We start from the raw sequence: 16,320 nt of genomic DNA on the forward strand, positions 1-16,320 counted from the left end.
TACCGGATTGGTCGAGGCCTGGGTTAACAACGACCGTCACCAGTACTGTTGGCCAACAGGGTGCTGATGGAAATTGGGCTACTGTTGGCTGAAGGAGGAGAGGAGGTGGAAGGCATGCCCGAAGGCAGGTAAAGGCTACGACTGTGATAGTGAGGGTCGGAACTTTGAATGTTGGCAGTATGACTGGTATAGGGAGGGAGCTAGCTGATATGATGAACCGAAGGACGGTTGGTATATTGTGTGTACAAGAGACCAGATGGAAGGGGAGCAAGGCTAGGTGTATCGGAGGCAGTTTCAAATTGTTTTATCATGGTGTGGATGGGAGGAGAAATGGTGTAGGCATTATCCTGAAGGAACAGTATGCTGAGTGTTTTGGAGGTGAAAAGAGTGTCGGATAGAGTGATGTTTATGAAGCTGGAAATTGATGGTGTAATGATGAATGTTGTGCTCCACAAGTTGGGTGTGCGATGGATGAGAAAGAAACATTTTGGAGTGAGTTAGATGAAGTGGTGATGACTGTACCCAAGGGTGAGAGACTGGTGATTGGAGCAGATTTCAATGGGCATGTTGGTGAAGGGAACAGAGGGGATGAGGAAGTGATGGGTAGGTATGGTGTTAAGCAAAGGAATGCAGAAGGTCAGATGGTAGTGGATTTTGTGAAAAGGATGGACATGGCTGTGATGAATATGTATTTTAACAAGAGGGACGAGCATAGGGTGACATACAAGAGTGAAGGAAGATGCACACAGGTGGATTATATCTTATGTAGAAGGGCTAGTCTGAAGGAGATTGGAGACTGTAAAGTGGTGGCAGGAGAAAGTGTAGTTAGGCAGCATAGGATGGTGGTTTGTAGGATGACACTGGTGATCAAGAAGAGGAGGATGAGTGTGAGGGCAGCACCAAGGATCAAATGGTGGAAATTGAAAAAGGGTAATTGTGAGGTGATGTTCAGGGAAGAGTTAAGACAGGCGCTGGGTGGCAGTGAAGAGTTACCGAATAGCTGGGTAACTACAGCAGAGCTAGTAAGAGAGATGGCTAGAAGGGTACTTGGTGTGACATCTGGAAAGAGGAAGGAGGACAAGGAGACCTGGTGGTGGAATGAAGAAGTACAGGAGAGTATACAGAGAAAGAGGGTGGCGAAGAAGAAGTGGGATTGTCAAAGAGATGAAGAAAGTAGATAAGAGTATAAGGTGATGAGGTGCATGGCAAAGAGAGATGTTGTGAAGGCTAAGGAAAAGGCGTATGAAGAGTTGTATAAAAGGTTGGACACTAAGGAGGGAGAAAAGGATCTGTACCGATTGGCTAGACAGAGGGTCCGAGCTAGTAAAGATGTGCAGCAGGTAAGGGTGATAAAGGATAATGAGGGAAACGTACTTACAAGCGAGGAGAGTGTGTTGAGCAGATGGAAAGAGCAGATTGAGGGGTTGATGAATGAAGAGAATGAGAGGGAGAGAAGGTTGGATGATGTGCGGATAGTGAATCATAAAGTGCAGTGGATTAGCAAGGAGGAAGTAAGGATAGCTATGAAGAGGATGAAGAATGGAAAGGCTGTTGGTCCAGATGACATACCTGTGGAAGCATGGAGGTGTTTAGGAGAAATGGCAGTGGAGTTTTTAACTAGATTGTTTAATGAAATCTTGGAAAGTGAGAGGATGCCTGAGGAATGGAGAAAAAGTGTTTTGGTACCGATTTTTAAGAATAAGGGTGATGTGCAGAGCTGTAGTAACTACAGAGGGATTAAACTGATCAGTCACAGCATGAAGTTATGGGAAAGAGTAGTGGAAGCTAGGTTAAGAAGGGAGGTGATGATTAGTAATCAGCAGTATGGTTTCATGCCAGGAAAGAGCACTACAGATGCGATGTTTGCTCTGAGAGTGTTGATGGAGAAGTACAGAAAAGGTCAGAAGGAGTTGCATTGTGTCTTTATGGATTTAGAGAAAGCATATGACAGGGTGCCTAGAGAGGAGTTGTGGTATTGTATGAGGAAGTCGGGAGTGTCAGAGAAGTATGTAAGAGTGGGACAGGATATGTACGAGGGTAGTGTGACAGCGGTGAGGTCTGCAGTGGGGGTGATGGATGCATTTAAGGTGGAGGTGAGATTACATCAAGGATCAGCTCTGAGCCCTTTCTTATTTGCAATGGTGATGGACAGGTTGACAGATGAGATCAGACAGGAGTCCCCGTGGACTATGATGTTTGCAGATGACATTGTGATCTGTAGTGAGAGTAGGGAACAGGTGGAGGAGACCCTGGATAGGTGGAGATATGCTCTAGAGAGAAGAGGAATGAAGGTTAGCAGGACTAAGACAGAATATATGTGTGTGAATGAGAGGGAGGACAGAGGAATGGTGAGGATGCAGGGAGTAGAGGTGGCAAATGTGGATGAGCTTAAGTATTTGGGATCAACAGTTCAGAGTAATGGTGAGTGTGGAAGTGAGGTGAAGACGAGAGTACAGGCAGGGTGGAGTGGGTGGAGAAGAGTGTCAGGAGTGATTTGTGACAGACGAGTACCAGTAAGAGTGAAAGGGAAGGTCTACAAGAGGGTAGTGAGACCAGCTATGTTATATGGGTTGGAGACAGTGGCACTGACAAAAAGGCAGGAGTCAGAGCTTGATGTGGCAGAGTTGAATATGTTAAGATTTGCACTGGGTGTGATGAGGATGGACAAGTTTAGGAATAAGTATATTAGAGGGTCAGCCCAGGTTGGAAGGTTTGGAGACAAAGCCAGAGAGGCACGATTATGTTGGTTTGGACATGTGCTGAGGAAGGATGCAGAGTATATTGGGAAAAAGATGCTAAGGATGAAGCTGCCAGGTAACAGGAAAAGAGGAAGGCCTAAGATAAGGTTTATTGATGTGGTGAGAGAGGACTTGCAGGTGGTTGGTGTGACAGAGCAAGATGCAGAGGACAGGAAGAAATAAAAACAGTTGATCTGCTGTGGCAACCCCTGACGGGAGCAGCCGAAAGAAGAAGATTTAGTTTTAACTGTGGTATTTGCTCATATACGCATACTTGTCTTTACTTTATGTATAGTTTTCATATTTTACATTTGTGTGTGTGTCTGTGTGTGTGTGTGTGTGTGTGTGTGTGTGTGTGTGTGTGTGTGTGTGTGTGTGTGTGTGTGTGTGTGTGTGTGTGTGTGTGTACTTGTGTGTGTGTGGGTTAGGGTCAAAGTTAGGGTTTGTTATGGGGATAGATTTAGTGTATATATGCACCAATGTTCGCAGGCTAGGATTAGATTATGGGTTAGTTAAGGGAATAGCTTGCAGAAGTAGCGTATTTGCATTTTTGCTGATTAGGTAGAGTAAAGATGAAGCTTCTAGGAGTGTATGTCTGCAGGTTTATGGGCTAGTGTTAGAGTGCTGGACAGTGTGTGTGTGTGTGTGTGTGTGTGTGTGTGTGTGTGTGTGTGTGTGTGTGTGTGTGTGTGTGTGTGTGTGCGTGTGTGCGTGTGTGCGTGTGTGCGTGTGTGTGTGTGTGTGTGTGTGTGTGTGTGTGTGTGTATACGTGTGGGTTTTGTGTGTTGTTTGTGTCCACACTCCCTTGTCTATTGGTAATATTATGTGAAGGGTTTTCTTAAGGTGAGGTGTCAGGTTAGGGTTAGGGGCAGTAAAGTAAAAGATATTGGACTAGAAGAAAACAAAGGAGCTAAGACATATTTCTTGGTGGAAGGGTTAGACAAATCTGATACTGAGCCTTATCAAAATATTCCATTGATTAAAGTAATAAAAGAAGTCAGTAGGGAGATTGACAGGAATGGTGAGCCTACCCAAAGAGTCCAGTACTTAAAAGTAATAAAACTGGCCAATGTGCGAGGTGACAGGAATAGCTCATAGTTAAGACTTAACTGAGGGAAGTAGTTGAAAAAACTGCACCAAAGAAGAAGACAAAGAGGAACTTGAGTCTTACGCTTCTCCCTTCTACACCAAAGCAGAAAGAGAGATACAGAAACAATACTTGAAGAGCAGCATAAATAAAATAATCACTGAAATAGAGAAAGGGAATCTATCATTCCCCTAGTGGAAGAAAATTATTTTCATGAGTTGCTTTTTTCGATAATGAATTAGTTGAAGGAGAAAATCCAATAGCAGTATTTATAGAAGGGACCATATCCTCAATTACATTCCAGAGTATTTGTGAAAATAGTGCTGACTTTGCTGACCTTCAAACAATGTCAGTTTCAAGGAGGCTGAATAGGAAAATGATACAGTAAGAAGAGCTGGGTATATAATAGCAAATGTAGACAGAGGAGGTCAAAGGAACAGAACTAGCCTACTCCATACTCATACTTTGAATGAAGAAATGATCTGATCTATACATCTACAGGGTAACCAAAGACAGAAAAAAAGATAACGAACCATTATTAGTTCCAAGGCCTTAGCAGTAAAGTATTTTTTACTACTAAAGGAAATTTGTCCAGAGCATCAGGGAAATTTCCCTACTCTTTTCGATAAATGCCATGAGATTTTTTACATCCACCAGAGCTACCACCAACTCAAGCAGGTAGGGCCTCAGTTTAATGTATTATATAAAGAACAAGATGAGCTAAGATGTTTACTAGATTTTACTGGCTTAATGTTATGAATGACACTGGGGAAATTTTGAGCAGCTTGCATGGAATGTCAAAGGACAGCACACAAACCAGGGTTAAGAACCCTTTGGTGCTGTTACTTATCATGGATGCCCCATCTGAACAAAAAACAAATGACATGGTGGATCCATTTTAACCTTAATTAAGGATGAATGGTATATTCCCAAATACCTGCTCCGAGAGCAATAAAGGTAGTCCATGCACAAAAAAGATGGTAATCAGCCGAAGTAATTTCAATGCAGCAAAATTAATTTATTGATCCAAAAGGTTACATCCAAAATATACGACAAAACAACAGCACAAACAACAAAGGACTGAATGCTTTTGTCTCCCTTCGGAGACTTCTAAAGAGATAATTAAATTGGCCAAAATACATTTCTTATATACTAAAAACCACTAGTGGGCTGGCAAGTAACATAATTGAATAATTAATTAATTGATTCAAATTCCTTTTAATGTGTGTATCACAGTTTAGCAGTGGTTGTAAGTCAAAGATTTAGCTGTTGTTTAAAACAACTTTCAAACACTATAAATATTAACAGAGTTCTGTTGGTACAATAAAAATCAACTAGCGCAATGAAGTACAACAAAACATGAATAGCACGTAATACTAGTTTGTAACTATTTTACTAAAAATATAAATACTGTATAGTACACATGTTAATACAATAAATATATATGAGAGTATGTTAAAACCTTCTAAATATAAATATAAATATAAAATATAAAATACCCATAGGTATAGATAAGAAATATATATAAATTGATGAATTATGTAATATAAAATGCATATATGTATATATATTTCTACCCTTTTCACTTGTATATTAAGTGAATTTAATATTATTTTAATAAATATTAATACTTGTACTATAGACGTGTATAGCAAAAAGGGGGTGTGGGTTATATAATAAAAGTAACAACAAAGACAGAAGGTAAACAATATATATATATACTTTCATATATTTTACTTGAAACAACTTAAATAACACTATATTGTCATCTATTTTTTGATAGTTTTCTTAGGCTCAGCGGCTAAAATTTTTAAAACTGGAGTGATAGATATATGGTCATTGAGACCTTTCCCTCCACATGCGTCCAACCGCAATTGCCACATCATTTCCTTATATTCAAGTTTTGTTTCCCAGTCTCCACCTCTGTCTGGATATTTCACTTCTTCTAACACCCAGAATTTAAAGTTAGCTTCTTTGCAATTCAACACGTCTATATAGGGCATTGTTTACATTTTGTTTGTTAATATCTCTAATATGTTCATATATTCTTGACCTCAAGTGTCTCTCAGTTTTTCCAACATAATGTTTCCAACATACTTTACAATAAACAAAATAAACAACTCCTTGGGTATAGCAACTACTGTAGCTCTTTGCTTTCAAAGTTATCCCTAAACTAGGCAATACTATTTCCTTCTGTTCTGCAATAAAAGAGCACTGGGCACATCTTCCACATTTAAACGTTCCCTGCTTTTTGCTCGTACCTTGCTTGTTATATATTCTTTGTTGTTCCAGAATATTCTTAACATTTCTATTTCTCCTATAACTGTACTTTATATCCTCCTGAAAAATATTAGTTGTGCCATACATTTCCCTAAACATACCCCAAGTTTCATTAATGCATTTTTTCAACCAACCCATCTCTTTATGAAAGGTCAACGTAAGGTAGGGTGAAACATACATATTTGCAGTATTCTCAAAACAATTTAAATGACCATTGTTAATATTAACCATGTTAGGTTCATCTAATATATTGGAAACATTAGATGTATAAAAAGAAGAACCTCTACTATTCACAGTCAAAAGAGGGACGTAAAGATTTCACTTCTTCCTTTTAGTACATATTCCTTAATGTTGGCTATTGTTTCTACCTCATATCCTCTTTCCTGAAACATCCTTTCAACATGACCAATTTCTTTAATAAAATCACTATCATTCGAAATCATCTTTGCCATTCTAATCATTTGCCCCTTAACAATATTCCTTTTCAAAAAATATTCCTTTTCAAAAAATATGGGTGGTCACTGTCGTAATGGAGGTATGCATTAGAAAAATGCTCTTTTCTGTAAATGTTAGATTTGTAACACTTGTTGTTATAGTCTTTTTCCAAATTGACGTCTAAAAAGTGTATTTTGTCTTTGCCTATCTGGTGTGTAAATTCCAAAAATACAGTGGTTTGATTTATAAATTCCACAAATTCGTCTATCTTGTCTCTAGGTCCATCCCATACAACAAGTATATCATCCAGAAATCTGAAGTATTTCTTGATAAAGTTGTTGTATGGTGAAGAGAATATAAATTTCAATTCCCAATAAAGCATGATGATATTAGCATATATCGGGGCACACGCTGACCCCATTGCAACACCCTCTCTCTGATGGTAATATTCACCTTGGAAATATAGATAGTTGTATTTTAGGACAAGCTCCATATTTTCTAAAACCAACCTATATTCATCACCGGTAAGAAAATCCATTTCTCCTAAAATTTCTTCAAACCACTTTAACCCTTCCTCCTGGGGTATTACAGAAAATTCCCCATTTCATTTAACTTATAAAGGCCTTCTCATGATTCCCAGGATGTGGTTAAAGTCTTCTTGAAAATATTCCCTTTATGATTAGGTTTCCAGCTATGGGAGTGCACTTACAACTTCTTTTAAAAAGCCTAAAGACTACATCATTTTGTGATGCTTATTTATTCAATATCTGATTAATCTTGATATAACAGTAAGTATTTTTAGAACTTACCCAGTCACTGGGGATGCACAAGCCAGTGCAGAGGGACCGAGCTAGTAAAGATGTGCAGCAGGTAAGGGTGATAAAGGATAATGAGGGAAATGTACTCACAAGCGAGGAGAGTGTGTTGAGCAGATGGAAAGAGCACGTTGAGGGGTTGATGAATGAAGAGAATGAGAGGGAGAGAAGGTTGGATGATGTGCGGATAGTGAATCATGAAGTGCAGTGGATTAGCAAGGAGGAAGTAAGGATAGCTATGAAGAGGATGAGGAACGGAAAGGCTGTTGGTCCAGATGACATACCTGTGGAAGCATGGAGGTGTTTAGGTGAAATGGCAGTGGAGTTTTAACTAGATTGTTTAATGAAATCTTGGAAAGTGAGAGGATGCCTGAGGAATGGAGAAAAAGTGTTTTGGTATCGATTTTTAAGAATAAGGGTGATGTGCAGAGCTGTAGTAACTACAGAGGGATTAAACTGATCAGTCACAGCATGAAGTTATGGGAAAGAGTAGTGGAAGCTAGGTTAAGAAGGGAGGTGATGATTAGTGATCAGCAGTATGGTTTCATGCCAGGAAAGAGCACTACAGATGTGATGTTTGCTCTGAGAGTGTTGATGGAGAAGTACAGAAAAGGTCAGAAGGAGTTGCATTGTGTCTTTGTGGATTTAGAGAAAGCATATGACAGGGTGCCTAGAGAGGAGTTGTGGTATTGTATGAGGAAGTCGGGAGTGTCAGAGAAGTATGTAAGAGTGGGACAGGATATGTACGAGGGTAGTGTGACAGCGGTGAGGTCTGCAGTGGGAGTGATGGATGCATTTAAGGTGGAGGTGGGATTACATCAAGGATCAGCTCTGAGCCCTTTCTTATTTGCAATGGTGATGGACAGGTTGACAGATGAGATCAGACAGGAGTCCCCGCTGACTATGATGTTTGCAGATGACATTGTGATCTGTAGTGAGAGTAGGGAACAGGTGGAGGAGACCCTGGATAGGTGGAGATATGCTCTAGAGAGAAGAGGAATGAAGGTTAGCAGGACTAAGACAGAATATATGTGTGTGAATGAGAGGGAGGACAGAGGAATGGTGAGGATGCAGGGAGTAAAGGTGGCGAATGTGGATGAGTTTAAGTACTTGGGATCAACAGTTCAGAGTAATGGTGAGTGTGGAAGAGAGGTGAAGATGAGAGTACAGGCAGGGTGGAGTGGGTGGAGAAGAGTGTCAGGAGTGATTTGTGACAGACGAGTACCAGTAAGAGTGAAAGGGAAGGTCTACAAGAGGGTAGTGAGACCAGCTATGTTATATGGGTTGGAGACAGTGGCACTGACAAAAAGGCAGGAGTCAGAGCTTGATGTGGCAGAGTTGAATATGTTGAGATTTGCACTGGGTGTGATGAGGATGGACAAGATCAGGAATAAGTATATTAGAGGGTCAGCCCAGGTTGGAAGGTTTGGAGACAAAGCCAGAGAGGCAAGATTACGTTGGTTTGGACATGTGCTGAGGAAGGATGCAGAGTATATTGGGAAAAAGATGCTAAGGATGAAGCTGCCAGGTAACAGGAAAAGAGGAAGGCCTAAGATAAGGTTTATGGATGTGGTGAGAGAGGACTTGCAGGTGGTTGGTGTGACAGAGCAAGATGCAGAGGACAGGAAGAAATAAAAACAGTTGATCTGCTGTGGCAACCCCTGATGGGAGCAGCCGAAAGAATAAGAAGAAGATTTAGTTTTAACTGTGGCATTTGCTCATATACGCATACTTGTCTTTACTTTATGTATAGTTTTCACATTTTACGTGTGTGTGTGTGTGTGTGTGTGTGTGTGTGTGTGTGTGTGTGTGTGTGTGTGTGTGTGTGTGCACGTGTGTGTGTGTGTGTGTGTGTGTGTGTGTGTGTGTGTGTGTGTGTGTGTGTGTGTGTGTGTGTGTGCACTTGTGTGTGTGTGTGTGGGTTAGGGTCAAAGTTAGGGTTTGTTATGGGGATAGATTTAGTGTATATATGCACCAATGTTTGCAGGCTAGGATTAGATTATGGGTTAGTTAAGGGGATAGCTTGCAGAAGTAGCGTATTTGCATTTTTGCTGATTAGGTAGAGTAAAGATGAAGCTTCTAGGAGTGTATGTCTGCAGGTTTATTGGCTAGTGTTAGAGTGCTGGACAGTGTGTGTGTGTGTGTGTGTGTGTGTGTGTGTGTGTGTGTGTGTGTGTGTGTGTGTGTGTGTGTGTGTGTGTGTGTGTGTGGGTTTTGTGTGTTGTTTGTGTCCACACTCCCTTGTCTATCGGTAATATTATGTGAAGGGTCTTCTTAAGGTGAGGTGTCAGGTTAGGGTTAGGGGCAGTAAAGTAAAAGATATTGGACTAGAAGAAAACAAAGGAGCTAAGACATATTTCTTGGTGGAAGGGTTAGACAAATCTGATACTGAGCCTTATCAAAATATTCCATTGATTAAAGTAATAAAAGAAGTCAGTAGGGAGATTGACAGGAATGGTGAGCCTACCCAAAGAGTCCAGTACTTAAAAGTAATAAAACTGGCCAATGTGCGAGATGACAGGAAGAGCTCATAGTTAAGACTTAACTAAGGGAAGTAGTTGAAAAAACTGCACCAAAGAAGAAGACAAAGAGGAACTTGAGTCTTACGCTTCTCCCTTCTACACCAAAGCAGAAAGAGAGATGTAGAAACAATACTTGAAGAGCAGCATAAATAAAATAATCACTGAAATAGAGAAAGGGAATCTATCATTCCCCTAGTGGAATAAAATTATTTTCATGAGTTGCTTTTTTTGATAATGAATTAGTTGAAGGAGAAAATCCAATAGCAGTATTTATAGAAGGGACCATATCCTCAATTGCATTCCAGAGTATTTGTGAAAATAGTGCTGACTTTGCTGAGCTTCAAACAATGTCAGTTCCAAGGAGGCTGAATAGGAAAATGATACAGTAAGAATAGCTGGGTATATAATAGCAAATGTAGACAGAGGAGGTCAAAGGAACAGAATGAGCCTACTCCATACTCATACTTTGAATGAAGAAATGATCTGATCTATACATCTACAGGGTAACCAAAGACAGAAAAAGGATAACAAGCCATTATTAGTTCCAAGGCCTTTCGGAGCTCTAGCAGTAAAGTATTTTTTACTACTAAAGGAAATTTGTCCAGAGCATCAGGGAAATTTCCCTACTCTTTTCGATAAATGCCATGAGATTTTTTACATCCACCAGAGCTACCACCAACTCAAGCAGGTAGGGCCTCAGTTTAATGTCTTATATAAAGAACAAGATGAGCTAAGATGTTTACTAGATTTTACTGGCTTAATGTTATGAATGACACGGGGGACATTTTGAGCAGCTTGCATGGAATGTCAAAGGACAGCACACAAACCAGGGTTAAGAACCCTTTGGTGCTGTTACTTATCATGGATGCCCCATCTGAACAAAAAACAAATGACATGGTGGATCCATTTTAACCTTAGTTAAGGATGAATGGTATATCCTGGTAGTTACTGAGTATGCAACAATATTTCCTGAGGCAGTGTCAATTGAAAGAGTCAGTGAAAAGACCATAGCAAACAAAAAAGTACTGCATATTTTTCCTATGGTACCAATTCCACAAGAAAATAATTTTGACAAAGCACCTTATTCAATATCCAAGTAATGCATGAACTTTGTCACTTTGTTTAAAGGGTATCTCTGTAGTCCCCCTCAAACAAACCCACTAGCTGTGCACTATAACAGAACTTTAAAGTCTATATTAGGAAAGGCTGTAGAGCAGGAAGGGACAAAGTGGTACTATCTGCTTTCAAATCATCTCTTTGCTGTAAGCGAAGTATATCAAGCCTCAACTGGATTTACACCCTTTGAAATATCTGATGTCTACCAGACATCCAGAGGCTTGATAGTTGTATGGCAAGAAAGCTGAGATGAGGAAACACTCCCTTTAAAAGTATGATAGAGCACTTATTTTTTTTCAGACCTGCAGAACAGACTAGGAACCATGATGCCAACAGCAAGAGAATGTACGGAGAGAGCACAGGACCCAAGAGAGAGCATATAAAAATGATCATATTAGACCATTCAAACCAGGAGATAAACTACTTGTGTTAGTGCCAACTAGCCAAAACAAGTTCACATGCAAAGTGGAAACTACCTTTCGAAATTGTAGAAAAAGTGAGTGAAATAAATTATATGCTGAGACAACCAGGATAAAAAGGAAACCAGAACAGCTATGCCACATAAATGTTTTGAAACCTTGAACATAAACTGCAGTTTTTGTAGTTAATTATGTTTGTGGAAGAAGTTAAGGTTCCTAAAGCATATTCTGAAATCAAAATTGTAATGACATTATCAATATCTCAGAGACAACAAATAAAGGAATGTCTACTCATGATTAAGGACATACTGTATTCTCAGAGTTGTCTGTTACAACCAGTTAAATTCAGCACAACTCAGAAACCATGTCTGTTGAGACAGTGAATTTGAAACAGTATCAAATACCAGAGTATCAATATCAAGCAGGTAAGGACGAGGCACAGAAAATGCTTAAACTTACAGACACAGAAATATCTAGAAGAATGTAGAATCACTCCATCGTATAGTACCCAAAGCCTGATAGAATATATATTTTTAATGACTTCAGAAAATTAAGCAGCACATCTAAGAATTATCCATGTTTTATGCCCTGAGTGGATGAACTGATTTAAAAACTGGATAATGTTAAGAGTTTTTCCTCTATGGACCTAACCAGAGGCTACAAGAAAATTCATTAGCTCCAGAAGCTAAAGAAAACACATAATTTTCCACATCAGATGAATATATTTCTCTACAGAATTTTGCCTTTTGGTTTCAACAGAACACCTGAAGTATCCAGGAGGCTAATTGACAGAATTCGTAGAGTCCATAGCAGATATACACCAGCCTATTCAGACAATGTGGTAATATTTTCTAAGGACTGGGGAAGTCATCTCCCAAAAGTTCAAGCTGCTTTGAATTCATTGCATAAAGCTGGGCTAACTGCAAGACAACACAAGTAAAATGTTAGGCATGGCAGAAGCCCAATCTTTGGTCCAGGTAATAGGCTAAAAGATAGCAGAAACATGTGTGGCAGTATAAAACTGTCTCATGCCAGCCATTAACAAATAGGTTAAGAATTTTATTAGACCTAGCTAGCTATTGCTATTAATTTATTCCTAATTTTACTACCATTATGTGCCCCCCTGGTTAACCTAAACAGGGTAAAGATGTCTTGAAAGTTAAGTGGATAGTTTAAGCAGAACAGCTGTTTAAACAATTGATGGATATGCTATGTTCAGAATTAGAACTTCTCCAAACAAGTCTCAGAGCACACATATGGCTCTGAGGTAGGACCAGGAGCAATCTAGTGTTGGGTTATAGATGGTGATGAACACCCCACCTATTACATAAGTAGGAAACTCAGCTAGGCTGCAAATCATTATTTGTCTATATATAGAGAATGCCCTGACATAAAACGGACCCTCACTTCCCCTCAAGTAGTATCTTTTAGTCAGGAAGTTTATAAAATCACGGATCATGCCTCTCTACAGTTGTGATACAGAGGAAAAGATTGAAACTGGACACTTGTATATATGTACTTTGAACCTCCAGCTCTTTAACGTCCAGATCAACCATCATCCTGGCTGCGGTCACCAAGGCTCTCTTGTAATTGTAGCCCATTTAGTGGGGCAGGAAATTGTGGTTTAGTGTTGAGAGGGTCATGTGACACAGTGACTGCTGAACAGGTCTATATTAGAACATCGAAGTCTTGAAACTTTGAATGTTCTAATATCGACCCCTATTCAGCGAACGCTGAAAATAGCGAACATGCAGAACAGCAAATTTTATCCCAGAGAAAAAAATTTCTGTTCCGAAATACATACACACAACACAAGCACACCAAATAAACAGCAATCCACACACATATACTTAAAATCCTACATCTAACCCTACACTAAACTGTACATACACTACTATCTAGCCACTTCCCTTAACCCAAACCCTAACCCTAAGGTCCATCACTATCGCACACTCACCTCACCCACGCCCTAACCCTAACTCACCTATCCTGCCCTAACCCTAACGTCCGTCACAATCGCACACTTACTTGACACGCACTCTAAACCTCACGTCCACACAATCACGCACTTACCTGAACTGGACCTGTAACTTTCCACCACAGTGTTGAAAACAGCGAAGCCACAATAACGGTCAACCAAATTCTTTCCCTAGGAAAAAATTCAGTGTTCTGCAGCTTCACTATTTTCAGCATTCGCTGAATAGGAGTTGATATTAGAACATTCGAAGTTTCAAGACTTCGATGTTATAATATAGACCCCTGCTGAACAAGGGACTAAGCCAAGGATGCACTCTGTTGTTGAGTCAGTGAAGTACACCATTGAAGCAGGCAGGCAAATCTCCATTGCATCTAAGAGAGAACACCTGCCTTTAGAGCTACATCAGGTTCACTGTCCTTTGAGGAAATACATTTCTAACCTCTGGCTACAGACAGAATTATGGAGGGTAGTAGGGAAACTTTGTTCAACATGCAGTAAAAAAAAAAAAAAACAGTCTGAAAGCTGTCTTATTTACAAGGACAAAATAAAATATGCTTCTCTTCAGAATGAGGAACAACATAAATTAGGATACACATATGTTCATAGGTTCATAGATTCATAGGTAAGTACTAGGCTATCTACCCGAGGGCATTTATAAGCCTAGCCAGAGTGTGTCAGCTTTCGCCACTCCATTGATTAATTAACTGAGCCTCTGTCAAGAAGAGCCAATGAAGTGATCCCAGGGGTGTATTTTCTGTTACCCATCTACTCGTCAAGGTTTCCCTTGAAGAGTGTTAGTGAGGGGCTTTGCTTAATGTAGTTAGGAATTTTGGTCCAAAGCATGGGGAGTCTCTGTGACAGGAATCTATCCCTCCAGCATGTTCTATTTATTGTTGTGGTGAGGTTTAGCTCACTAGAGTGAGTGGCTCACAGTGACTTGGATTTCTTTAGGTGGAGCATGTCCATCAATTCTGAGTTGGACATGGCTTTGTAAGTCAGGCAGAGATCACCTCTGAATAAGCGATATGCGACTGAGTACAGCTGGAGTTTTTCCAGTCGGACTGCATAGGACATATGTTTGAGGCCAGTAATCCTCTTGGTGAGGTACTTTTGTGGTCTTTCCAGCTGTTGGAAGTGTCTTGTGAGGTACATCCCAAATGGGGCATTGTACTCTATGATGGGTCTGATGAGTGATGAGTAGAGAGGCACTGTAACCTCTTTATTTCTAGATGTGAACCCTTTAGAAATTAGATGGGCCACATAGAAGGATTTCCTAACTACTTTGGCAATATGATTGTCAAAGGAGAGATTACTATCTACCTGGGTCTCCAGATCTCTTATTACCTCTTTTGTATTAAGGGGGCTGCCACCTATGTGGTAATTCATGAGTGTTTTGTTTTTCCCAAACGGGATGACTATGCATTTTTTGGCATTTAGCTTGAGACCATTACTTTGACACCAGGTGTCCGTCTCAGTAAGACCCTTTTGGAGAATGTCTGTGTCAGCAGGAGAGCCAATTATGGCTCCCAGTTTGCAGTGATCGGCGAACTTGGTTAGCCATAGTCCTCCTGTGTTTTCCTGTACTTCTGAGAAGTATATGCCGAACAGTAGGGGTCCCAGGACCTAGCCTTGTGGGACACCGCTTGTAACTGGTTTAGAGTTGGACTTGGATCCCGCTATTCTTACCGTGTGAGTTCTGTCTGTAAGCCAGTTGGCAACCCATCTCATGACATAGGGGTTTATGTTCAGGCTGATTAGATTTTCTATAATTTCAGAGTGGGGAATGGTGTCAAAAGCCTTGGCGAGGTCAAGGTAGGCTGTGTGAACTACCTTCCCCTCATCTATGGCCTTGGTGACTGTCTCTAAGAAGTCAACCAGGTTTAGTAGGCATGATCTGCCCTTAACAAAGCCGAACTGGGTCAGGTCAAGTGTTTGGAGTTTCCCAATGTCTTTGTTAATGAGTTTAATGATGATGCGCGCCAGACCAGGCTAATCAGGCTTATGGGGCAATAGTTACCAGGGTCAGTTGTGGCCCCTCCTTTGTTGAGCGGAATAACCATTGGTGTGCGCCATTCTATGGGCACATAGCCTATGGAGAGGCTGAGGTTGAACAGAGTGTTTAGGTGGGGGGGGGTTAGTTCCATTGCCGCTGTGCTTTTGGCTTTTGAAAGGGCTGTTTTCACCTCTGTGTCTGTGATTTCTGGGACACTACACTTTTCTGGTATTGTTGTGGGCCCTTTTGGGGGTGAGAGGGGGTGAAGTTTGCACTGAATCTATCTGCCAGGATGTTGGCAATATCAGTGGGTTCAGTATATTCAGTGCTAATTTGCTCTAGCTCAGAGCAAATCTGTGAGTTGTAGCTTAGATTCTTGACATAGCTAAAGAAGGCTTTGTGTTTTTCTTTTGAATCCTTGGCTATTTTTCTTTCGAAGTTAGCCTTGGAGGATTTTATGAGGGACCTTAGTTTCTTACTGATACTGATCAGGGATGTCTTTCCTTCTTGGGATTTGCTTTTTTTCTGAACTAGTTTCCTCCTCCTTCTATTGTATAGCCTGTTTATGGCAGGGGTCCACCAGACTGGTTTCCTTCTCTTAGGGGAGTGAGTCTTGGTTTTGCTAGGGATGGCATGATCCATGCATCCTTGTAAGTGCTCATAGAGTGCATTTGTAAAGGTTTCTGCATCTTGGACACTGTTATCCTTTAGCGTGGGGGCTGTGAAACTTACCACCTCTGTCTTAAGTAAGGTGAAGTTTGCTATAGAAAAGTTTTTCACTGTGGTTTCCTTGGTTGGAGTTGGTGGTGTGGTGTGGACATCCAGAGTGATTAGTTTATGGTCTGATCTAACCAGTGATGGGTTGACCTCTGGTGTGGAACACCTGTCACCCATGTTGGTGATGACCAGGTCCAATATGTTTTCACCTCTGGTATGG

The sequence above is a fragment of the Protopterus annectens genome, chromosome 1.part0 (genome assembly GCF_019279795.1).
Source record: "Protopterus annectens isolate FY-2018-M chromosome 1.part0, PAN1.0, whole genome shotgun sequence".
Lineage (NCBI taxonomy): Eukaryota > Metazoa > Chordata > Ceratodontiformes > Protopteridae > Protopterus > Protopterus annectens.